The following is a 24,849-nucleotide window of genomic DNA, read 5'->3' as shown; positions in this document are numbered from 1 at the left end:
AGAAATCTCTTTATTACAGTTGTCGAAACTACACGTGTTCATTGATAATTAAAAGAGTGGGGCAGGGATAGTCCCACCTGCTCCATGCCTTGAAGCTATGGGCACGCATGTAAAATCAGAGTTTTTACGGAGAAAGTCGTACTCCCGATTTTCCCTTGCAGTTTCAGGGCACGCTTCCAGCCTTTCTCAAAAGATCTAACTAGAGAAGAACATGTTTGTGCTTATAGATAGGGTACCTGGCCTAAATCCCCTGGTTGATGGGAGGCTGATGAATTACTGGAGTCAGATTGTCCAGCGCTAGAAGCATTGAGTCTGTGAGAGCCCCACCAGGGAGACTCACCCAGCACAGAGCTGGGAGTAGGGCCCGGGCCCCCCCGCCCAACCCGGAGGCCCCTGGGGAATCTAGGGCTGCACTGCTCAGTCCAGGAGCCGCCAGGCACAGCTGGCTGCTGAGATGTGGATAGTCTGGACTGGAGAGAAGGTTGTTAGTGTAAAATACACTCCAAATTCCAAACACTTGGTACAAAAAAAAAAAATGTGAAAGGTCTCAGTAATTTTTTATTGATTGTTAGTGTTAGTCACTCAGTCGTGTCCAACTCTTTGTGACCCCGTGGACTGTAGCCCATCAGGCTCCTCTGTCCACGGAATTCTCCAGGCAAAAATACTGGAGTGGGTAGCTACTTACTTCTCCAAGGGATCTTCCCAACACAGAGACTGAACCCAGGTCTCCCGCATTGCAGGCAGATTCTTGACCATCTAAGCCACCAGGGAAACCCTTTTATTGATTACATGACACTATTAGGATGTATTGGGTCAAATAAAATATATTATTAAAATTACGCCATTTCTTTTTATTTTTAGCACTATTACTAGAAATTTTAAAATCACTCTTAGACGGTCCTGTTGTAGGCAGTCATCAGGTATGTGAGGACAGACAGGGAGGGGACTTAGAGAAAACAATGCAGATGATTTCAAACTGAGGACTAGGCATTTCTGTTCTTAAAAGCCCTTGTCTGCCCCACCAGCTTCTTCTGCCTGGCTTCCTTGGGTAGCTTCAGCATCCATCCTGCACCAGCCTGCCGGCCCCTCTCTTTGCCCTCTGCCCGTCTCTGCCCACAATCCAGACACCCTGCCTTCTATGGGGCTGAGCAGTTCTTCTCCCTGACCCCTCCACTTACTCCACTCCAGGCACTCAGCAAAACACAAGAGTCTTTGGTCAGCAAGACCCATCCTTCTTAGAAGGCTTTCCTTGAAATACCAACCCACAGTCTTTCTCTCAATCCATAAACTTTAAAAGCTCTGAACACCTGAGGTTTTTAAAAATTCCTCTGGCAGAACCGATTGAAAGTGATGTGCAGCTTTTATCCCACTCGCTGTGAATATCTAGTCATTAGAGCACCCAGACCCTGCCTGGGATGTATAGGCTGTGTGGTGTAAGCATTGGTTTGCTTTCCTAAAATGCAAAGATGTTCTGAACCCAAAACACATCCAGACCTGAGGGTTTCAGATAAGGATTATGGCCCTGTTTTTCCCTCCCTTAAAATCTGGCTTCGCTCTCTCCCAGTCTCCCACCAAGTCCGCCCTAAAGACCGTCTTTCTGAAAGACGGGCTAAGCAGGTCCTTGTCCTGCTTTCAGTCCTTTGACGGATGCCCGCAGCCTTCAGGACCACAGCCCAGCATCTTCACGGTGTCCGGGCTCCTCGTCAGCTATCACCTGCTGCAGACTTGGTCCTCAGACTAGGGCTGGGGGACTCAAAAGACACTTGAAATACCATCTCTGACTTCAAAGCAGAGACGTAAAGCTCCAGGAACCACAGGGAACAGTAGAAGAATTAAGTGCCTAGGTGAATGAAACCAGCCACAGGTACAAGCAGAATAAGAGAAGGAAGAGGCCAGAAGCACCCAGCCGGGGCTCCCAGGTCCCGGGCATGGGGAGGAGGCAGGCAGGCAGGTGCAGGCTGGAGGTGAGGGGACAGGAGAGGGAAGGAAAGGGGTGCAGGTCCCCGGTCCCTCAGCTGGATGTCTGCCCTCTCCAGATACTTACTGAGGCCAGGCCTATTGCCTGCCTTTCCAGGGGGCCCATGCCATCAAGGATTAAATGAATTCCCTGTGTTTGGTCATTTGAACTGATTCCTTAGAGCCATTCCTTAGAGCCATATAACCAGATATTGAAGTTCATTACTTCCATCCCGGTGTCAGTTAAGAAAGCGGATTGGAGCATGCTAAACCCAAGTACAATCTGCCAACGGGATTTCCCACCCTCCCTCACCCCTGGATTACTCATCAAGTTGCCAGAGGAATTAGTGGTGACTCTTTCATACCCTGCAATTCAGTTTCCACTTATTGAGACCCTACTCTATATGAGGCTCTGAGCCTACACTGATATAAACCCTCATTTATTCTGTGATTTAAAATCTGCAGAATACTTTCATCTACATTACCTTACTCAACCCTTTAAAGTTAATGGTATGTGTATTATTTATTCTCAATGTATATTCAGAAGTGGAGACCTGAAAAGGTTAAATTACTCAGGGCCATAGAGCTAGGAAGTAAGTGACAACGTTAAAAGTCAAAAATTAACTCCAGACCCAGCACTTTTTCCTGTATAGGTATCAGCCACTTCCTATTCATATCAGACATAACTTGAGGAATTCAAAGCTTTCTTTTAAGTAGACGAGTTGAACATTTGAAGGTCATTGAGGAGGTGTGGAGGCTGCTCACAGCTGACCCAGAAATGCAACTGTTCTTATTACTTCTTAAAGCATTGTTGACAACATTTAGCCTCTTTCTCTAGTGTATCTTAAGTTAGGCTGAAAATCAAAATGATACCCCAAATTTGTGAGGGAAAGGTTGACCCAAACATGTGAATTGGTAGAGTGGATCAGGGGAGGTTGAAAATACATTGCAAGTAGCAAGAAGCTCCCAGGGTGCTGGCTCATAAAGGGAGATGCCCTCTTGTGGGGATGTGGGGGGCGGGCAGTTGTGTCTAAATATTTAGAAGATAAATCCCCTAGATCTGAAACTGTAGTCATTCTCATAACAAGTAATAAACTTTTGATAACGTTTCATTCCTGGGAATACAAAAGCCTTTGTTCAACATATTTTCTTTCAAATACGCCATTCTGAGAGAGTGTTTTGTGTTATCATTTATAGAGCTGGAAATGGACAGCCAGTGTTACCACCAGATCACCAAGCTGGTAAAGAACACTAGGAAGTAGAGCCAGAAATCGAATCACTTACACACCAAGCCCCCAGCTTCCTCTGGGCTGCCAGTGAGACTGACTGCCCAGGGGCCACTCTGACTACAAGCACCCTGGCTTTACACCTGCCGCCTGATTAGTGGGGTGAAAAAGTTGGTCTCTCAGGCTCTTCTGTCCATGGGATTCTAGCCATTCCCTTCTCCAGGGGAACTTCCTAACCCAAGGATTGAACCTGGATGTCCCACATTAAAGGCAGATTCTTCAGCATCTGAGGCACCAGATCAGTGGGATAAGAACAGCCAAATGGGTCATCCTTCCGAATTTGACTTTGAGCCCACAAAATCCTTTGAGTGTTTAAAGCGCCTGTCTTCAATTTCTTGGCTGGAGGGTTTTTTGTTTTTTTTGTTTTTTTTGGTTATGCTGGAACCTAGTTGCTTGCTCTAGTTGCAGAGAGCTGGGGGCTACTTTTTGTTGAGATGGCTCAGGCTTCTCATCGCAGTGGCTTCTCTTCTTGCAGGGCATAAGCTCTAGTCACACAGGCTTCAGTTGTCATGGTACTTGGGCTTGGTAGTTCGGTACTTGGGCTCAGTAGTTGCCACTCCCAGGCCCTAGAGTGTGGGCTCAGTAGCTATGGCCCACGGGCTGGTTGCTCTGAGGCATGTGGAATCTTCTCAGATCAGGGGTAGAACCCTGTCTCCTGCATTGGCAGAAGGATTCTTATCCACTGTACTACCAGGGAAGTCCTTGCCTGCAGAGTTCTGAAAAGCACGTATTTACATAGTGAAAAGCCTGGGTATTATGTGTGTAAGATATTTTAACATTGGAAATAATGAGGGGAAAAGAAAGAGGTATTGTGAGTGCTTTACTTATTACCAACCTAAATGTAAATAAGGCACCAAAAATCACTGGCTTTCATGTTCATTCTTTAAAAAAAAATTAATGACTTTATTTTTGAGTAATAAGGGAAAGGTAGAAGGAAGTATTTACTTGGTGTCATAAGATTTAAAAAGTCATTTCCCTGTTGTCAAGGAACCAGCAATAAACGTAGGACTTACAAACTGCAGGATCTAGGAGGCAATGCCATTTCTGTAATATCCACTAATGCTTTCATTTTTCTTTGGTTGAAATCACCCTGGCTTCTAAAAAAAGGAAAAGCGTAAGTGTTTTTCCTTAATAGAAAAAGCTTAGAATTACTGTAAATGATGATCTCAGGTAAGAAATCCTAATGGTATGTAAACTCTTTCCATATGAAAATTAGATTTGAGCACATCCGGTTTTTGCACTTTCTAAGAGTGGGAAGAAGGTTTCTTTCCAAGAATATGACTGAAATATACACAGAGAAAAATAAAATTTTCTTGAACAATCACATTTAGAGGTACCCATTTGGAGTAATGATCTTAACGTTCCTATCAATTAATAGACTTGAATTGCAGTTAGAACGAATTCTCGTCGTGACATCGTATTAGCCCTTTTCTCCTGTTCTGCTGCCCAGCTCTTCCCCTGTAACCACAGTGGTCCATTTCTGCTCATTTGGTTTGGTGGAGAATCTGTTCACTTAAGTTCCTGCTCTGTCAGGGCCCCCATGCTCAGCCCTGGAGTGACAGTGACCATGGGAATATGACATTCTCAGCCCCTGCTCAAATGACACTGGCCCTGCGGGGCTAGGGGGTGAAATGGAGAGAGAGCATTTCTGTGCAAGGTGTCAGGACCCTGAGAGGGCTGTATCCGGATGGGCTTAGAGCCCCCACAAAGCTGCAGCAGCTCCAGCCTCAGGAAGCTTTGATGCCAAGCCCCCTCGCACTGTTTCACCTGTTACTGACCACCTGACTGGCCCACAGGATGCAAGGAGTTACATACATCATCTTGGTCCTTCAGAGCCTAGGAGGAGGGAACCCCTAGCACCCAGCCAGGACAGGGGTCCGTGGTGGTACTCAAAGACAGGAGACCAGAGCAGGCGAACCATCTGGTGGCTTCCTAGAGGAGCATATCTGACCTGGACCCTCAAAGATGTGTGCAGTCCAAATGACAGAGAAAGGGGGCAGGCTGCGGGTGAGGACGCAGCACCCAGAGATTGTAGGATACGACTTGCTGCTCCTCCTCCCCTCTCCTCGAAAACTCCTCCAGGACCTTCATCAGCCCATCCTCCTTATGCTGCCTGCACCTCCCAGGCACAATCCCCACCTCTGACCACCACAAACTGATAAGCTCTTAGCATCTGAGCCACCAGATCAGTGGGGTACGATCTGCTGCGGTTGATGACACATAAGAGCAAGAATAAGGAACACTGCTGCTGAAGAAGGGATCAAGACCAAGGGATCAACAGAATGCACTGTCCTGTCCCCTGACCAGAGGGGCCCCCTGGGCTAATGGGAGACCTCTGCAAAGGCCAACATTGGATTTAACAGCTGGGGATTTTTCATGCCTTGGGACTCAGTTCTGCAGGGGAAAGAGTTAACAGTGGTTGAGATTTGCAAGAGGCAGCGGGGCCCAGAGAAGTAGGTTGTGGGCCCTGCAGCGATGGCCACAGCCCCCCTCGGTTTCAGCAAAGCTGTTCTGACCTTGCATTCCAGCCAGCACAGCCAAGCCTCAGGGACTGATGACCAGTCACTGCTTCCAGAGGTTCCCAAGGAGAGGGGAAGAAGGCTCTGCTGAAAAGTCCTTAAAGGCTTCTGAATTCTAGATAACATTAACCCCATGTTAAACACTAAGTTAATTGAATGAACTTAGCCTTTCCCTAGTTCTTGAAAGTGAGAAAGTGTTAGTTGTTCAGTCATGTCCAACTCTTTGCGACCCCATGGACTGTAGCCCCCCAGGCTCCTCGGCCCATGGAGATTCTCCAGGCAAGAATACTGGAGTGGGTTGCCATTTCCTCCTCCAGGGGGTCTTCCTGACCCAGGGATCAAACATGCACCTCCTGCATTGAAGGCGGGTTCTTCACGGTCTGAGCCATCCCTGGTTCCTAATCGCTAAGTAAACATCCTCCTGAAACACAACCTCCCTCAGAATGAATTTCTACCTTTTATCTAACAGCCCTCGTCCTAGGGAGCTTCCCTTAAGTCCAGTTCTCTCCTGACCCTGCAGGGCTGTCGGCACGCACTGTCATGGCCTGCTTCCCTCTGGGGGGTTAGGTGGCTGAAGAGATGTCTGAGGCCCCTGCCCTCCTGCACAGGCTCTCCCCTGCTAAAAGGTTGGGGTGCCACTGACAATGCAGTGTATCAGCCACTGGTCTGCATCGTCACCAATGCCTCTCCAGTCCCTCTGCAGAGGATTTCTCTAGTGCACAAGTTCATTCACGGCCTCAGTCCCCTGCCCGTGGCCTGAGGTAAATATCTTTGGGGAAGGCAGGTCAGAGGAAGCAGAGAAATAGTCCAGGGCAGGGGTGTGGGGAGAAAGGACACAAGGGCACTGTGTCACCAGATGCTCCAAAATAAAACCCTGCCCTGGACCACAGGCTGCAGGAGTCCAGCCTGGCCTCTACGTGTATCTCCGGCGGAGTTCCGTCACGGTGTCTGCCTCTTTCATAAAGATAATTTGGGCACACATATATTGCAAGATCCCTCATAGAGCTCTCAGAGGACCCCTGAAACTCTAAAATTTTCTGAAACTCACACTCAGCTGGTGGGACAGAGCTGTGATGGGGAGCCTCCTGGGTTGGAGACCAGCCTTGGGAACCAGGCAACCTGAGATTTCCCTGGAACAGGGAGTGCAGTGCAGGTGGGAGGGAGAGAATTCTGGTTCAGATGGTCCGATGGGGAGAGAAGAAGAGCGGTGAGGGGGCCTGACAGGGCTGGAAGGCACTTGCTCAGCCTCAGCTTTCTGAGGGCCTGGTCCTCGAAGCCACAGTCAAGGTCAGTGCAAAGTGAGTACAGGGGAGCAACTGCCATGAGTTGAGACCAGGCCATGAGGAGGTTTGTGTACTTTAGAAGCAGCAGGGACAACGTAGATTTGAGATGGACTGAAGCAAGGTGGGAAATAGAATCTAGAGGAATGACGGGAGGGAGGGAGTAAGCGATTTCAGTGAGACCTGGAGTGTGAGAAGGGGTGGAGACAGAAATGGGTTCAAGAGAAAGCTGAACAAGCTGTAAGGAGGAGAGAGGGGAAGCCAAACCCTGCGTACAGATGAGCAGGTGGACATGGAATTCAGCAGTGAATGTTGGATTTTAGGTGGGGAGGTAGTGGAATCTGGTTTGGGGCATATCACAGTGGAGGATAAGGTCACAGTGGTCATCCTTGGGAGCAGATGAAGAGATGAGAGGGTGCAAAAGATCGGAGAGTGGGGGGCAGGATCTTCGGACTGCATCAGCTTCTGAGGAGTGGCCAGGAGAGGTGGATTCATCAAAGAAATTCAAAGTTAAAGAGACCCTCAAGAGGCCAGAGAGCCATGCACGGAGCATCTCTAAGAAGGAGTATCACGTAAATGTCACATAAGTCAAAGTGACAAGTAAGACCAAGAAACAAGGGTGTCCCCCAAACCCTTAACCGGTTATGCCTGCATATGCAGACATCTGTCATCTGGGGAAAGTTCTACTCTTGCTGGTCAAGAGTATGAATGCTTTGTTAGGACTTAAAATGACTGTTTGGCCAGAATTTAACTACTTTGCACAGATAATGACAAGCCTTTGATTTGTGCCTGTAGCTATCATGGGGACACATTGCAGCTCCACCCCTTAGCTGTGTCTACAGACTACTCAGTCTGTTACATTTTTGGGGGGCACACCAGCGTGGCATGCAGAGCTTTCTGGACCAGGGACCCAGGGATTGAACCCATGCCCCCTGCAATGGGAAGCACAGAGTTTTAACACCTGGGCCACCAGGGAAGTCCAAGCTCCCAATCCATCCCTCTCCCTTGGCAACCACAAATCCGTTCTCTGTGTCTGTGAGTCTATGTTGTAAATAAATTCATTTGTGTCATATTTTAAATTCAACATAAAAGTGACATCATATGATACTTGCCTTTCTCCTTCTGACTTTCTAAGTATGATCATCTCTAGGTCCATCTCCGTTGCTGCAAATGGTATTATGTCATTCTCTTTTTTTGGCTATGCCGTGGCTCCCAAGGCTTGTGGGATCTTAGTTCCCCAACTAGGGATTGAACCTGGGCCCTTGATAGTGAAAGCACCACGTCCCACCTACTGGGCCACCAGCGAATTCCTTCATTTTTTTTTTCTAATGTTTTAGCTGCACTGGGTCTTTATTGCTGTTCGTTGGCTTTCTGTGGTTGCAGCAAGCGAGGGCTACTCTAGAGTTGCAGTGCAGGGGCTTCTGACTGCAGTGGCTTCTTTCGTTGCAGAGCACAGGTTTTAGGGTGCACGAGCTTCAGTAGTTGTGGTGTGAAGGCTCGGTAGTTACGACACACGGGCCCTTGTCGCCCCGCAGCATGTTGAATCTTCCCAGACCAGAAATCGAACCAGTGTTCCCTGCATTGGCAGGCAGATTCTTAACCACTGGACTACAAGGGAGGTCCTCCTAGTTCTTTTTTATGGCTAAAAACATATTCCATTGTATATATGTGTGCCACATCTTCTTTATCCATTCATCTGTCGATGGACATTTAGTTTACTTCCATGTCTTAGATTGCGATTGCTATGAACATTGGGGTTTGTGTATCATTTTGAGTTATAGTTTTCTCTGGATATATGTTCAGGAATGGGATTGCTGGACCGTGTGGCAACTCAATTTTTTAAGGACCTTCCATACTCTTTCAATAGGCTGACAGGGTTTAATATGCATAGATTGTTTGATACGTTTTTTATCACCATGAGAACAACTCCCCAAAGGATATCATTGGTGGATAGAGATGCAGGGGTTATACTGATCTGTTTAACTTTTTTTTTTTGGGGGGGGGGTGCTGTGCTGGGTTTTTGTTGTTGCACATAGGCTTTCTCTAGTTGCGACCCAAGGGCTTCTCATTGCAGTAGGTTTTCTTGTTGTACAGCGCAGGCTTTAGGGCTTGCGGGCCTCAGTAGTTGGGGCACACGGGTCTAGTTGCCCTGTGGCACGTGGAATCTTCCCAGACCAAGGTTCAGATTGGTGTCCCCTGCATCAGTAGGCAGATTCTTAACCCCTGGACCACCAGGGAAGTCCAGAGATGCATTTGAATGGGTTATCAAAGTTCCCATTGCAAAAGCCAATGTGTATACCTGAAAATTATAAGTAGAACATCTCATATACTTGACCTAATTTTCAGCCCTTTTCACTTTAAAAGAAGTGGTGAATTAGTATGTATGAGAAATTTTTTTAATTGAGGTTATTTGATATATGTATTCAGACCACCTGGATAAGTTTTATAGTGAAAAATTCTAGAAGCATCAGAGGTATTATGCAAAGTACTATGAAAATGGTAAAATTAAAGGTGAATTCACAAAATGCCTTGGTTTGAGGATCATCTACCAATCCCCCACCCAGTTCAATGAATAGATAATAGGATGCTTTCTCTTTAACACGGAACATAGATGGCTTTTCCTTCTCCTTACATTTAAGCGATCTGCTTATTAGGTTTGTGGCAGAGAGGGTGAGTAGATTCATATAATAGCCTCTGTCTGGGGCTTTCCTGGTTGCTCAGAGGTAAAAAAAAAAAAAAAAAATCAGCCTGCCAGTGCAGGAGACATGGGAGAATAAAACCTATGAGGAAAGAAAAAGAGGAGCAGGGCTGTCTGACAAGGAAAAAAGATGGGGATCTGTGCTCCCACTTTTTACTTACTTTGCTAGGTTTACTTATCTGCCTTTATGAGCCATATAAAGACTTTTCAACTTTCTATTTCTAGCACCTAGAATGTACCTGACTCACTGGAGGTGGTCAATAAATTAAGACGTTTATGTTCTCTTTTAGAAAAAGTAAAAAGAACTTACGTTATCCCATGGTGATTATTACAAGACAGAATGGGTAATAAAATTCCAATACTAATATTGAATATTGAGTAATTCCTGCGTATTAGCCACTATATAAAATGTTTTATGCATTTCCCCCCATAGAATTCCTACATTCCTAGGAGCTGAATATTGTTTGTTTGTCCACTTTAAAGATGAGGAAACTGAGAGAGTGACTCAGTTCTTTGCACAAGTATGCACAGTGCGTGTGTGGCAAAACAGGCATGTGGATCCATCAGTCAGGCTTTCTGACAGCAGGGCTCAAGCTCTTAATTACTATACATACCAGTTAGCATTTGGTCTGGAAAAGAGAAGCCACTCAAGGTGTTTCAAATAGGAAGACACTTAACACAGGATGTGAGTGACCTCCAAGTCCATCAGGAGGGTTAGGTAAGCTAGGTCAGGGGCCAGCTGGAAATCAGTGATCAGTTCTGGAAAGCCATGGATGAAAACTGCCAATGGTCATCTCAGATGTCTTGGCATCTGCAGGTGTTATTCCCAGAAGGATCCTGGAAACCTCTCGAAGAGCCTCGTATCTACCACCTGCTGGAGCTTATACGCCTGCTTTCCACTGCCCCAGTGCAAACCTTCTGTTACCCTTCCACCTTCCAAATCCTATGCAGGCATCTCTCACTGGTGACATCTAACCCAAAACACTACAGGCAGGCAGAGGATGAGATGGCTGGATGGCATTGTCAACTCAATGGACATGAGTTTGAGCAAACTCCGGGAGATGGCAAAGGAGAAGGAAGCCTGGTGTGCTACAGTCCATGGGGTCACAGAGAGTCAGACATGACTTACCGACTGAACAACAGCAACAACTGTGCTGTACTGTCTTGAAGAAAGTTTGCGGATTTCTCCAGAGACCTTGGAAGGCAGGATAACCTATGGAAGCATCTCTATATCATCCCAGAGGCTGAAGAAAAAGCCAGAAGATTATCTCAGATGCCCCAGCACTGCCCATGGTTGCTGAAAACAACCACTAAGAATTCTGATCTATTAACTCATTAGTAAGGGTGAGTTGTGCCCTACCCTAGGCATTCAGGAAGTGCCCACCTCCCTGGAAGCATTTGTATTCAAATGGAAGTTGGAAATTCCACCTTGGGGGAAAGGTGAAGGCACTTGAGTTGATACATGGTCTTAATACAATGCACTAGTTCTGTACAAATTCAGATAAGATGTGGAGATTGCAGCGGCTTTAATGAAAAGGTGAGCATTTGTTTGGAATTAGGCATTGGTTTTCAACCCTGGCTGAATAGTACATTCATCTGGGATGCTTGCCAAAAATATCAATATTGGGACTTCCCTGGCAGTCCAGTGCTTAAGAGCATGCTTCCAGTGCAAGGGGTGCAGTTTCCATCCTTGGTCAGGGAACTGAGATGCCATATCCTGTGCGGCAGGACAGACTGCACTGACGCTGGTGCCCAGGCTAGGTCCAATTAAACTAGCATCTCTGGGAAAGAGGCCCATGAGTCAGTGCTTTAACACAGGTAACGCTGACCTCATGGATGAGAAACCCTTAGGAGGCTTTCCAGTTTCCAGTGCGCTTTCACTTTTATCGTCTCATTTGTGTCTTGACTTTCATGCCTTTTTATTAGCGGACAGACTAAAACTCAGAGTTCGGGACTTTTTCCAAGGACCAGAGCTATTCAAGATATTCCCCTTTGCAGACGGTCCAGTTCACTGTATTATGTGGTGGTTCCTATGTTTGGCTATAAATGAGAATCATCCTGGGAACTTTTAAAATTCTACATGCCCAAATCACATCCCAGATCTATTACATCAGAATGTGGGGGTGGAGTGGAAGCCTGGCACTGATATTTTTTAAAAGATCCCAAGTGATTCCATTGTGTAATAAAGTCTAGAAACCACTGTGTTAGGCCATACTCAGGGAACATGTGACGTGAGTGTAGTTCAGCATCCCTGCCTTTACGTATTAGGGGATTATGCTTGACTCTGTTTCCTAACCTTCACAGTGTATCTATTCAAATAAATCTGTTAATTAGAGGCTGTCTCAGCAGTCAACTTGTCAATAGCAATTGCCACAAAAATGCAAAAACTAGTATTGTGAACAGAAATAAATTACTTGCAAGGCAGAAAGTCACACTACAATAAAATGCCCATGGATCAATCAGTACAAACCTGCATAGACATACACAGACAGCACGCCCAGATAGGAAAACTTTTAAGTTTCTTTAGTTTAACTAAAACTGCTTCAAAACAGAATGCAGTTTTACCAAGTTCCAAAGATTCTATAACATATTTAATTAACTTTTATTTTCTTATTTATATACTTTATACTTACAGATATGTATGGAAAGATCCTATATTTTTAACAGAACATTATACAATTAATAAAAGTAGTCAAATGATACAAAGTGGCTTTAGGTAGTTATAATTAATGTTGAGGATGAAATCACAAAATGGATTCAACATGATCCTTTTCCAGTCTCTGTATCTCATCTTCCCCACTTGTCCTAGCTGAGAGAAAACTTTGCTATAGGCTTCTGTCTGTGCACTATTTCTGCCAAGGCCCCACCTCCACCTGGCTGCCCTATGCTGGCTTTGTTACTTAGTTGCTTTCTTGTTTGTTTATTTTTATTGTTTGGTTTCTTTTGAGGAATGGTCAGGAGATAGGACTGTGTCTTTGTTATCCTTTTTTATACTATGTTTGAGGCAAGTTAATAAAATTCAGAGCACACTGAACTCTGAGCAATGAAACTGAATCTGGCTAAGGGATTATACAGATACATATATACATTTTTTTTGACTTGGGCTAAGGCAATGGCACCCCACTCCAGTACTCTTGCCTGGAAAACCCCATGGATGGAGGAGCCTGGTGGGCTGCAGTCCATGGGGTCGAGAAGAGTCAGACACAACTGAGCAACTTCACTTTCACTTTTCACTTTCATGCATTGGAGGAGGAAATGGCAACCCACTCCAGGACAGGGGAGCCTGCTGGGCTGCCGTCTATGGGGTTGCACAGCGTTGGACACAACTGAAGCGACTTAGCAGCAGCAGCAGCAATATTGTGAACAAAAGAACACGTCTTAACCTGCCTGCCCTATGTATGACCCCTCCAGATTCAATACATCCTTCCTGTCAAAACTTATGAATGAAATAAGCAAACCACCTCCAAAATCACTAGTTAGGAAACAGAATAGGCAACCAGGTTTCCAATTTACTGACCATCAACATTTGGCATCACAGACTGGAGCCCAGTTGGTGCAGATCTCATTTCTCATTTCCCTCGGGGTAGGTACGCAATCCCCTTCTGAGAGATTCATGTAAACAAATGCCCATGGTCAAGTCTGGGCAGCATGCTGCTGCTGCTGCTGCTAAGTCATTTCAGTCGTGTCCGACGCTGTGCGACCCCATAGACGGCAGCCCACCAGGCTCCCCCATCCCTGGGATTCTCCAGGCAGGAACACTGGAGTGGGTTGCCATTGCCTTCTCCAACGCATGAAAGTGAAAAGTGAAAGTGAAGTCGCTCAGTCATGTCTGACTCTCAGCGACCCCATGGACTGCAGCCTACCAGGCTCCTCCATCCATGGGATTTTCCAGGCAAGAGTACTGGAGTGGGGTGCCATTGCCTTCTCCAATGAATGAAAGTGAAAAGTGAAATTGAAGTCGCTCAGTCATGTCTGACTCTTAGCAACCCCATGCAGCATAGGAAACTCCAAGTTCCCAGTCAAGGTCCCCTGACCTCTCTCCCAGGTCTGCAGAACTTGAATTCATCACGCCTTGCTGCTGCTGCTAAGTCTTAGAAACCTCCAATTAGAATTAGAGGTATTAGAATCCTCTAATACCAAAAACATTAGTTCAGAAGCTAATTTTCTAAAAGTCCTTGTAACAGACAAAGATGGGAATTTTAAAACCAGCTTTGAGGTGCAAGCCTTCCCTATTAAAGTATTCTTTCTAAAGTGCAACTTGTTTTTTATAGAGATGATCGAGTCCAGCCAGCCCTCTTTCCCTGTAATTCTTTCAGGAGGAAGCAATTTTCAAGTCTAATAGTTCTGAGAAAGCTACTTTATAATCTACAGTGCCCTGAAGGGAAAAGAGGGAACATTTTCTTGTTTTCACAATCAACCCAACTGCGTGTTGTGCTCACAGCTTTTTGGGTGGAAAGAGGCTTGAACTGTTCAAGGAAACGGCCCAGCTGCCCGGATCCCCTTGCTAGAACTGCAATTCCAAATAAAAAGAACAGCCAGCACACTTTTAAAAATAGGTAACTAAAAAAAAAAAAAAAGGGATATTTCAAATAACTTTGGTAAGATGGGTCCATACTACATCTAAGAGAAGCGGGGACATGATCAATGAGAGAAAAGAGTAGACAGACTTACCCTGCTCCGTTTTCCAAGGCTGTGGCCCCTGAATGCACATCCTTCTGTGAACCGCCTGCAGCTGTGCACCGGTTTATCCTCACAGCTCTTTTGTAAGACACTGTAGTGTTTCAGGTCCCGAGCAGATAGTGTCCTCAGAATTGGGAGCAAGGTGGGTCACTGACATATTTAACTGGCCTTTGGGGTCCCTGTCCCCACCAGGAATTGTCAACGGAGGTGCACATGTACATCTGTTCTGACCAGACCCTTGCCTTTCTCCTGCTCATCTCCTCCACGCTCTTGAGTTATCAGGGTCTTTACCATCACAGGCTTGTGGTGTACCCCATGGGGAAGGAAATGTAGAGAAGAGTGACCCCTGAAAGAGGCAAAGAGGGGCTGAGGGTTGGGCGGTGGGCGGGGGGGCAGGGACGTGAAACTTCCTCGAGATACAAACAGTCCTCACTTCTGCAGAAGCTCTGAGCCTGTCTTGTCCAGTCTGGCAGCCACTGGCCAGACATGACTGTTGAGCCCTGAAAATGTGTATGTTATCACATTGAAATGATAATGTTGATTTATATATATTGAATATGTTGTAAAATTAATTTTACCTGTTTTTACTTTTTTTCACATGGCTATTAGAACATTTTAATGGCCTGTTAGGCTTGAACTGGGACTTCCTAGGTGGCTCATGTTGTAAAAAATCTGCGTGCCAATGCAGGAGATACAGGAGACGCAGGTTCGATCCATGGGTCGGGAAGATCCTCTGGAGGAGGAAATGGCACCCACTCCAGTATTCCTGCCTGGAAAACCCCATGGACAGAGGAGCCTGGCGGGCTACAGTCCAGGGGGTGGCAAAGAGTCAAACATGACTGAGCACAACTCTAAGGGGCCCACGGTGCTGCATTCATATTTGCTGGTTAATGCATAAACTCTGAAATCATACATAAGGAGCTACAGACAGTGGTGACTTCGGGGGCCAGACTGGGAAGTAAGTAGGTAGGGATAGGAAGGAGGGAGACATTTCCCTGGATAGTTTATCTTCAGGGGGAGTCTTGAACTGTGTGTGTGTATCACTTTTCAAAAAGAACACCATAGGGGTGCAGGATATAATCTCCCTCCATCCCCGGGCCCACCATGCCGGGGCATCACCTTCCTCGACTCCAGCCGAGCCCTGCAGGAGCCTGAAGCCAGCACGGCCCTCCTCCTCTAGTGCCTTGCTCGGGGGCTCCCTGGGTCACTGGTCTCCATGCCTGGCTAACCCAACATTCTGAGGGCAGGTACGAGCCTTGGGAGCTTGTATCCAGTGAGTCAGGCTCAGCTGGTCGGGTGAATGAGCTCTTTTCCTTAGCAGATGTGGGAGTGAGTGAGAAGAGTTCTCCCTGGTTCTCTCTAGGATCCCACCCTTTGGCCCAGGTCAAACTGGGAGAGATCTGGGGAAGAAGTCACACTGGGGTGTGTCTGAGTGTCAGGGCCGCAGGCCCCCCGACCCAGACCACAGGCCCCAGTAAGTCCTCAGAGGAGACTCGAGGGACCATCCCACAGGCTCTCTGCCCTCAGTGGCTGACTCGAGATGTAATAAACCTTTGTGGGCAGGAGGTTACGGCCTAGCCCAGGGCTTCTCAAAGCGTGGCCTCTGGCCGGCAGCCTCTGCATCACCCGGGGACTTATTATAAATGCAAATATGGGGGGGCACATTCCCACACCTGGAGGCGGGCCCAGCCTCCTGTGTCTTAACAAGCCCTCAGGTGTCTAAGAACCGCTGGCTGGGCTTTGAGTCCCAAGGCTCCTGTGCAGGGAGCTTCCTGCTGCCCTAGGCACTGGAGGCCAGAACAATGGGCCTGCCAAGTTTGCTTTCCTCTGTAAACATTCTGCCACAGCACCTCGGGGTCCTTGCTGTCCCGGAAGACTGATCTGGTGAGGAACTGCTCAGTATACTTGGCCGCCAGCTCCTTGTTTCAGTTACTTGGAAGAATGGCCTGTGACTACGTGCTTTTCTAAATGTGCCTTTGCAGTGGAACTCGGGGAAACATTGTTCCCTAGAAAGAATGAAGGCTCCTGCAGGCACAGAGTGTTTAAGACGACGTATGCTTCCAGTGCTGCACGGAACAGAGCCTAGAGCGCTTGGTGAAGGCTTGTTGGGGGTTCTCGGCAAATTGCTGTGCTGCTCTGCTCATCGTTTAGCATATGTGCCGTCTGATTTTATTTGTAGATGCTCTTAGGAGAAAAGAAAAATATGAGTCTAGTTTTTTTAAACTGCCCCTAAGCTGATAGATGTGTGTTTGGGATCACATTCCACTATAATAAGGAAGAATATAGAAAATATCTAGAGACAATGGGTTAGTTTATAACAGAAGAAAGAACACTTCCCTGGCCTTGAGCCAGGTGGGGAGCGGCCATCACCTCCTGGTCCAGTTCTCATGACCACCTGGCACAAGAACCTTTGTTCCTGGGAAGATGCTCAGTTATTATAGACTCAGTGTAGCTGGTGCTTGCCGGCAAGGCTCCATCCTTCACACCGTATCACACGAGAGATGTTTCTTATTGTTATTCAGTTGATAAGTTGTGTCTGACTCTTTGCGACCCTGTGGACTGAAGCACACCAGGCTTTCCTGTCCTTCATGATCTCCCAGAATTTCCTCCAACTCATGTCCATTGAGTCAATGATGGCATCCAACCATCTCATCCTCTGCTGCCCCCTTCTCTTCCTCCCCTAATCTTTCCCAGCATCAGGGGCTTTTCCAATGAGGAAAAGGTGATGCCAACATTTTGGCATTGGGTGGCCAAAATATTGGAGCTTCAGCTGTAGCGTCAATCCTTCCAGTGAATATTTAGGGTTCATTTCCTTTAGGATTGTCTGGTTTGATCTCCTTGTTGTCCAAAGGACTCTCAAGAGTCTTCTCCAGCACCACAATTTGAAAGCATCAATTCTTTGGTGCTCAGCCTTCTTTATGATCCAGCTCTCACATCCGTACGTACTATTGGAAAAACCATAGCTTTGACTATACAGACCTATGTCAGCAAAGTGGTATCTCTGATTTTTAATATGCTGTCTAGGTATGTCAGAGCTTTTCTCCCAAGGAGTAAATGTCTTTTAATTTTGTGGCTGCAGTCTCCATCCACAGTGCTTTTGGAGCCCAAGAAAATAAAATCTGTCACCATTTCCATTTTTTCCCCATCTACTTTTCATGAGGCAATGAGACTGGATGCCATGATCTTAGACTTTTTAATGCTGAATTTTAAGCCAACTTTTTCACTCTCATCAAAAGGCTTTTAGTTCTGCTTTGCTTTCTGCCATTAGGGTGGTGTCATCTGCATATCTGAGATGTTTCTAGAAATAGTCAAACATTCTATAGCACTCTACCATCTAAAGGCACTGCCGTGTTCATTTTTATGTAAATTATGTGAAATGTTTCACCTGACATGTGAGGAAGTAGACATTCAAAGAAATAACCGGACTTCGCTCCAGGCTCCTGGCTCCAGGGTGGAACTTGGACCCTTTAATCAACCTGGCAGTTTTACTTTTAAATGAGTCGTGTCAACTCAGATCCAGGGAACTCGCTAAACTCCCAACAGTCTGGCTGGACTTTCCACCCATTGGTAGAGGCAGAGAGTCAGAATTTAGAGCCACAAGAGTTTGTAGAGTTCATTTTATCCCAGCTTAATTTTAGAGCTGAGGAAACCATGTCCAGAATGAGTGACTGATTTGCCAAGTTCACAGAGCTCGTTAGGGAAAGAACTCAGACTCGGTGCTGCCAACCCCATCCCACCCCCCACTCCAGAGCCACAGTCTGCGTCCTTGTATTAGTGTTGCTTTTCACCTTCCTTTGATTTCCACTTATTCTATACTAATGTATTGATACCAGATAATAGACTACCCGAGCTTCCCTGCAATGCAGGATATCTGGGTTCAATCCCCGGGGCAGGAAGATCCCCTGGAGAAGGGTATGACAACCCACTCCATACTCTTGCCTGGCGAATCCCATGGACAGAGGGCCTGACGGGCCTCTGCAAAGAGTCGGACATGACTGAACGACTAAGCACACACACGTATGAGACTATCTGCTTGATTGTCTCACTAGGGTCTGGCAGGATTCCTAAATGGGGGTGGCTTTTGCGAGGGTCTTAAGTGGTAGGAAATGAGATGCTGTCCCCTAGGGAAGACAGGCCTATATCAAGACGGCAGGTAGACTCAGTAGAAGAAAAGGACCATTGGAACTTAAGGTCCTTAAGAAAAAATGAGGCCATACACAGGAAAGCTATAGGACTCTTTCACCCCGGAGTGAACATGGATGAAAGAGTTCAGAAGACAGTTTGCGATTTCATGAACAGCTAGAACCAATCCTGGAAAGAGGGGATCCAGAAAGAATTGTGTGAGCAGATGCCATCTTCCCATGAACCAGCATCGCTTCAAAAGATGTCGACATGACATCTTTACCTCCCCTGGGTAGGATAGACTCAAAGTTGGAAGAGTCTCAGGCCGTCTGTATAGACCACGCTTTGTCTTGTTCCTGATCTCTACACTGGCTTCCAGACTAAGTTCCCTCACTTGTGACCTGGATGCACTACATCCCCAACTCTGGCTGAGCCTGTCCTAGGCCATCTGGGTTCTCAATTAACTGGGGAATGGCACAAGCTGAATTCTTCTGAACACAGAGAGGAAGGGTGTCACCTGTTAGTGAAAATAAGCCCAGGCAGATGGTAGCGGTAACCTTGACAGAGCAGTGGACTTCAGAAACAAGGAGATGAGTTTTATAAGTTCCCCTCCTGTGTTCCAAGCAGCAGAGAGGAAGGCTCAGGAAATTCCTTCAGAGGGATAAACTTGCATGACAGGTAGGTTTAACATACCACAGCTAATTGTTAGAATAGATATTTGCATATATGAATATGTTTAATAGGGAGTCATAAGCATTTGTCTTTGACTTTAAATCTCAAACAGGTGGAGATCGTAGAAGCACCAGCTATAGAAACAAATCTGCAAACCAAACGGCCCAATTAAAAATCTGATTTTTAAGAAGCCATTAAGAACATGAAATGAACGTTAAAAGACTAAAGGATTCAGATCTGATAAAGGTCCCAAATGACAAGCAATTCCGGGGAAATACTATTAATTAAAATCCAGTGCTGTGTGAAATGACTGCCATCATATTTGAAGGTAGTTAATGTGGCTGTTTGCAATACCTGTGTAAAAAGATGAGCCCTAGGAGCAGCTGGCCATCTGTGAAGGGTAGGCTACTATTTCTGCTTCCTGAGGAATTGTGAACATCAAAAATATAAGCAGCAGCCACAACATAAAGCTGTGTGTGTGTGAGAGCTCAGTCATGTACGAATCTTTACAACCCCACGGACTATAGCCCGCCAGTCTCCCCTGTCCATGGGATTTCCCAGGCAAGAATACTGGAGTGGGTTGCCATTTCCTCCTCCAGGGGATCTTCCCCACCAAGGGGTCTGCCTGGCAGATTCTTTACCACTGAGCCAGAGCTACCATCTTCAAATATTAAAGTTGCAAGTGCATGCTTCATACTAAGTTACTCCAGTCATGTCTGACTCTGCAGCCCTCTAGACTGTGACCCGCCAGGCTCCTCTGTCCAAATTGCAAGGGTTGTATTGAAATCCTCACTTTTCTGAGGGCCTTACCTTCAGATGAGGCAATTGAGTTCTATGAGAATTGGTTATGCCAGACCTTCAAAATGTTAAGGCCCTTAAAAATGCTGGTACTGGTTTGAATGTAATGTGTGAGAAGAACCAGCCCTGGAAGACAGTATGCTTTCCAAAGAGGTGCCCACCACGAAAGAATGCAGAAAACAGAATGAGTAAGTGATTGGGAGTTTGGATGGCGATCCTGCTGTCAGTCGTGAGGCAGTGTTTTCATTCATCCTTCACTTCCAGAAACAGCGGTCCACCCGAGGTGGGATTAGCCAACTGTGAAGGGAAGTGTTTGTACTGGGTTCCCCATCAGAACTCAGAGGCAGACAACCACACACCCTCTTCTCTGCACAGCTCCCAGATGGTGGTATAGCAATAAAATAGTGCAGGAGACACAGATTCGATCACGGGGTCAAGAACATCCCCTAGAGTAGGAAAAACACTCCAGTATTCTTGCCCAGGAAATCCCATGGACAGAGGAGCCTGGTGGGCTACAGTCCATGGCGTCGCTAAAGAGTCAGACACAACTGAGCGTGCACACACACTCAGCTCTCAGGGGGCATGTTGTAACCTTGCTGGGACATTAATGTTAGGAAACTGTTGTCTACACATTGTCCCAGTGAGAAACGAACAGGATCTGAATCACCTAGATGTATGTTTAAAATAAAGTCCCGCCTCAGTCCTGCAGGGTCCTGGTTCTCAGCTGCCCGACCAGACTCCACAGTGAAGTCACCACCAGGTACTGACCAGAAGTGGTCCAGACACGGTGGGACAGTTCCTCGGGCACTCAGGACGTGAAGTCCAGGTTTCGCTGCACCTCTGGCTGCACCTCTGCTCTCTGGCCTTCATTTGCAGAGTTTTATCAACTGTTTTATCTCAGCATCCCTATTGTCATCAGATTGTGAGCCCTGCTAAGGGACTCTGTGTCATGTGACCAACCACAGGCTCCAGGACATATCTCCTGTGCGCTCAGACTGATGGCTATGCTTTTTGCCCTGTGTAGACATAAAGTCACATCAGATCCATCAACCATGGCAGCAATTGTATCCTGAAATATGTTCCCCTTCCACAATCTCCAGAAAACGTCATCTTTTCTTCTCAGGATGGCCTGGAAATAGAGCAAATGGCTTAGTTTTAAGGCGTTATTACAGAAACATCTTCTGTCCCAAATTGCTGACACGTGCAAGTTTCCTAAATGCTCCAAGGCTTTATCCTCAGAGGTAAAGGAGGAATATTCATGAAAAATGAACATGTGTTGAATGTTGGTTCTGGACTGGCTTCTGCACTAAGCCCTTTCCAAGGATTGTGTAATGATTTCTCAGGAAACCCACTGAGAAAGGACCTGCTAAATGCAAAGCCAGGATTCCTCCCAGGGTGGTCCGACTTCAGAGCGCATGGTCTGACCCCTGAGGACCACTGCCCCGGCAGCATCCACCTCAAGGAGATGCTGTGGGATTGAATGAGGTCACGTCTATAAAGTGCTCAGCAGGCCTGCCACCTTGGGAGCTGCTACTGTTGGACAGGAGCTGGGATCCCTAGGAGGGTACTGCAGGGATGTCTAGGGGAAGGGCCGACGGACGTGGAGAGGGGGGCCTGGTGGGGCCCAGCTGGAGGGGTTTAGAGATGCAGGCGTGCGCGGGGTGCCCTGCGAGCCAACGGTGCTGTAGCACAAGCCCTCCTCTTCCGCCCCAGTCACCGAGCTCAGTGCTTCAGAGTGCTGGAGTCGGCCTTCACCCCTGCCCTGCGTCCTCACCAACACTTAGCTCGCATTTTCTTTCACTCTTGGCTTAAAGCTTTTGTTGTTACTTATTGTTGTTTAACTTACTTAAGCTCATCTATTTCCTTTAGAAAACAGATGATAAATATGTGGTCAATGGGTGGGACTGGAGTTGGAGCAGACTGCTCTGATGGTGCGTGTGGATGTGGGTGGAGGGCGGCCTCCAGCCACAGTCTGCACCCAGTGGGGACAGTCCTGAGGGTCTTAGGTGGTCCCAGCTTTTCTCTTTTCCTCTCTAACCTCAGATACTCTTCAGGTCCTCCTCAGGCTAAGAAGCCACGTTGACATTTCCCAGCATTGAGAGGGACAAGCGCTGTGCTTTGGAAGTTGAGTCACAAGGACTCTGCTGTGGCCAGGACAGAGCAGAAGGGCCGGGCGTGTCCTCGGGGGGCCTTGAGCCTGAGTCGCCTCAGCATGTGCCTGTTGGCATCTGAGCTCCGGGTGGTGTGACTGTCTGCAAGACTGCGGTCCCAGGTGCTGCTGGCAGAGGCTTCCCGGGGTGCTGTGCAGTGTGGATAAGCTGTCGAACTCGGTGTTCCCACCACCAGTTTCTCCTATTTCAAGACATTCTGGACTTTAATTGGATTCTCAGAGGCAAGCGGCCACATACTCTTTTCTCTGCACAGCTCCCAGGGACCAGCTCACAGAAGACTGGTGTGCAATCAAGCTAAAAACCCTGGCTCTGGGGCATGTCGGAGTGTCTTCCTCTGGTTGACAGTGGTCTTCAAATCTGTACACAGTGTTGTCCATACAAAGATAAACTCCTCAGTCACCCTTGACATGACTTCCATCTAACAAGGGCTCCTTAACCATGATGATATGTCCTTCCCTCCACCTTCCCACCCTCAGTGCTTACAGAGCAGTCCTTGAGATTAAACCAAGTTTCAGGTGACACTTGACCCCAAGACAGGCAGTGGGGGAAAGAAGCTGTCCTTTTCATCAGAAAGGAATTATGCCTTTAGGTAGGAAAGTCATCTTGTGATAGGTGCCCAGGCAACCAATGGGTATTGTACTCTGTGCCACCACCCTGCTGGTCACTAGGGTCCCAGGACGAAGGACACACAGTCCCAGAAAATGCTCTAATAAATCCCAGTGGAGTCTCTTCTCTGGGAAGCCCACGTACGATTTCATGAGGTTGGGGGAAGTGAGTGATAAGCCACACAGATGTAGAGGCAGTTACAGTGCAGCTGTGCAGCCTTTGCTGGTGCTTGGCTTGTTTGCTTCTGGCTTAAGTAATAACGAAGGATACCACTTGCTCCTGGTAGAATGGCCACAACTGCGGGAGGATTTGGTGCCCTAATGGTTATGGCTTACATGGTACAGGAAAATTGCTCGGAAACTTCACAGTTGTGCTCTTTAGAACAAATGCAAGAGTTTTTCTACCTTAGGAAATGAGGGGCCTGAAATTTATCTTGTGGACTCAAAGAATCTAAAACAGGACTGGACCTTGCAGATGCCCAGATTTATAACCCTTCACTTTACCAAGAGGGAAATGGGGCTGGTGGGGGGCTGTTTGGGGCAGAACTGAGCCCACACCCTGCCCTGGCAGATCTTTACCCCAAGCTTGTCCCAAAAGTCACTGAAATTACTACAACTATTCAGAAGGGACTTCCATTTCTAGTGGTTAAGACTCTGCCTTTCAAGGCAAGGGGTGGAGATTCAATTCCTGGTCAGGGAGCTAAGCTCCCACATGCCTCCTGGCTGAAAAACACACACACGCACACACACCAAAGCGTAAAACAAAAGCAATATTGTAACAAATTCAATAAAGACTTTTAAAATGGTTTCTATCAAAAAAGAAATCGTTAAATAATCAGAGGAATTTATCAACGATAGGCCTATAATTAACTTTTAAAGGAAACAATACATTTTAGGGGTCAGGCTTTGGACTTTTAAAAAGAGATTTATTTTATTTATTTGGCTGCACTGGATCTCAGCTGCAGCATCTGACCCTTAATTGTGTCACGTGGATCCAGTTCCCCAACCAGGGATGGGGCCTGGGCGCTCCGCATCGGGGCACAGAGCCTTACCCCTGAGCCACCAGGGGAGTCCCAGGCTTTGGACTATGAAGGTAACTTCAGAGAGGACAGCGAGGCCTTTTGAGCACAAGGACTCAGTGGCCTCCAGACTGATCCCTAGAGCCCCGGTGTCCGTCCCAAATCGGACTCTCCCTATTGCTTCAGGCAGAGCAGTTTTCCACTCATCTGGGTTTAGATGTGCTTCTTAGTGAGATTTCTTTTGAATGACGTCCTGTGAAAACAATTATTCTATAAAGAAATAAATCAGCAGTGCTGATAAGAGTACAGTTTCATCATCATCAGAAATAATAACATTTGAATTTTGTTTCTTTTTAAAATTTAATTTTTTATATATCTATCATCATCCTGTATTTTTTTTATTTTATTTTATTTAACTTTACAATATTGTATTGGTTTTGCCATATATCAAAATGAATCTGCCACAGGTATACATGTGTTCCCCATCCTGAACCCTCCTCCCTCCCCATACCATCCCTCTGGGTCATCCCAGTGCACCAGCCCCAAGCATCCAGTATCATGCATCGAACCTGGACATTTGAGTATAGTTGATTTACAATATTGTGTTAGTTCAGGTGTACAGCAAAGTGATTCAGTTATACATATACATGTATCTATTCTTTTTCAGATTTTTTTTTTAATTTTTGACTTTAACTTGTTGTTGTTCAGTCACTAACACATGTCCAACTCTTTGTGACCGCATGGACTGCAGTGCACCAGGCTTCCCTGTCCTTCACTGTCTCCCAGAGCTCACTCAAACTCATGTCCATTGAGTTGGTGACGCCATCCAACCATCTCATCCTCTGTCATCCCCTTCTCCTCCTGCCCTCAGTCTTACCCAGCATCAAGGTCTTTTCCAATGAGTCAGCTCTTTGCATCAGGTAGCCAAATTATTGAAGCTTCAGCTTCAGCATCAATCCTTCCAATGAATATCCAGGGTTGATTGATTTCCTTTAGGGTTGACTAGTTTGATCTTCTTACAGTCCAAGGCCCTCTCAAGAGTC

The 24,849-nt window shown here is 46.7% G+C and overlaps 1 protein-coding gene across 6 annotated transcripts in view; it reads left to right on the top strand.

Annotated features, from left to right (window-relative positions):
- AFF3 (ALF transcription elongation factor 3) overlaps nt 1–24,849 on the top strand; it is a 635,458-nt gene that overhangs the window by 470,318 nt on the left and 140,291 nt on the right. The gene's annotated exons all lie outside the window — the stretch shown is intronic.

This window comes from Bos javanicus, chromosome 11, assembly GCF_032452875.1.
Source record: "Bos javanicus breed banteng chromosome 11, ARS-OSU_banteng_1.0, whole genome shotgun sequence".
In the NCBI taxonomy this organism is placed as follows: Eukaryota; Metazoa; Chordata; class Mammalia; order Artiodactyla; family Bovidae; genus Bos; species Bos javanicus.
This window is presented reverse-complemented; position numbering and strand designations above follow the sequence as displayed.